Source organism: Cyprinodon variegatus, unplaced genomic scaffold (genome assembly GCF_000732505.1).
Source record: "Cyprinodon variegatus isolate N-32 unplaced genomic scaffold, C_variegatus-1.0 Scaffold1308, whole genome shotgun sequence".
Lineage (NCBI taxonomy): Eukaryota > Metazoa > Chordata > Actinopteri > Cyprinodontiformes > Cyprinodontidae > Cyprinodon > Cyprinodon variegatus.
Window position 1 is genome coordinate 27252 of NW_015151761.1, and position 1654 is coordinate 28905.

Genomic DNA, 1654 nt, shown 5'->3' on the forward strand with positions numbered 1-1654 from the left:
AACAAAAAAAAAACAGCAATGTGGCAGCAAGCTATTTAAAATTAACATTCTCAGAGATCGAATCTTCCAGGAACCAACACCCTCAAATTAAATAAACAAGCTATCAATAGCAAACTAACCACTGCTCCTAGTGGTCATGGAATAGGTAACACCCTCCCCCCCCCTTTATATTAACCTCGGAGACGTACTTTACTGTCCTCAAGCACCCCGAGGGAAAATAAAAAGAGGCTCCAGACACTATTGAGACAGAACAAACAGGTATTAGTAAAGCTGTTCCTCCATTCATAAAGTCCAATACCAACCAAAGGGATGGCCAGTATAGGTCAATCAGTAAGATAATAATATACTAATACATTATTATAATATATTAACAGGCTGTATTTACAGTACCTACTGCGCCCTGAAGAAAACCAGCCCGCCTGTTTTTCTGGAGTAAGCCCTGAGGAGCGCATTGCATTGGTCTTCTGGTGGTTTCGGGAGCCTCTTGATGAACTGCTGAGCCTCCTCCACCGAACCTAGGAGCTTTTTTTGCACCGCTGGATTGCGTAATACGAAGACGGGGACCAGGATGTCTGTGCTGTAGTCCTCCACAATACGAACAGACGCCCCTCTGTAGTCGAGCGTTCCTCTCCTCCTGGCTTCCCGGATGATGAAGTATCTGGTATTAATGCAGGCGAAGGATCACCGGGCGAGGTGGACATCCTGTGGGTCGCTTAGCTGCAAGAGAACGGTGCGCTCTATCGAGCTCCTGTGGGGTCGGGAGCACATCTTTCCCGAGAAGTTCGCAGAGAAGTTTGGAAAAGAAATGAGTAGGGCACCCACTTTCAGTGTCTCCGGGGAGACCGAGGATGTTCTGCCATTTACTGCGGCTCTCCAGGTCAGTGAGTTTGTCTTTTAACTTGCCGTTGTCTTCTTGGAGAGCAGCAACCAAGTCTACGAGGTTAGCCACTTGCTGGCTCAGATCCTCTGTAGCGAGCTCTAAGGAGGAGATTCACTCTGCTTCTTCCTCCAGGGTCTGCCGCATCTGGTCTAGCTTGGAGCTAAGCATGTTGGCAGAAGATTTGAACTCAGATTTCACATCCTTCCTGTGCTGCTGAAGCAGTGCGGTGATCACCTCCAGCATTGAGCTACCATCCTTCTTCTTACTTCCTTTCATGCTTTTGCTGGCCATTACTAGTCAATAAGTAAAAAAAAAAAAGCACTCTCCAAGATGTTTTGGTATCGATGCATGACGTAAAATTAGCTTTCTGTGGGGTGAATTTTGTTAAAAGGTAAAAGTTTTCTGGAGCAGTTGCTACGTCTATCCTGTCCGCATGGCAAACCGAAGTCCAAGACAGGATTTTTTTTTTTTTTTAATAGAAATTCTCTACATTTTCGGACAATATGGTCTGATAAAGAGTACATTTATATACATGTTTGACTGGTGATATCTGAGCTACCGGATTTTCACGACCATAAGGCGCACCGTACTAAAAGGCGCAGTCTCAGTTATGTGTGCCATTTCTGTATTTAACACACGCATAAGGCGCACCGTACTAAAAGGCGCAGTCTCAGTTATGTGTGCCATTTCTGTATTTAACACACACATAAGGCGCACCGGACTATAGGGCGCGTTTTTTATATACAGGTACATGTCCTCTACAACGTTTAAATA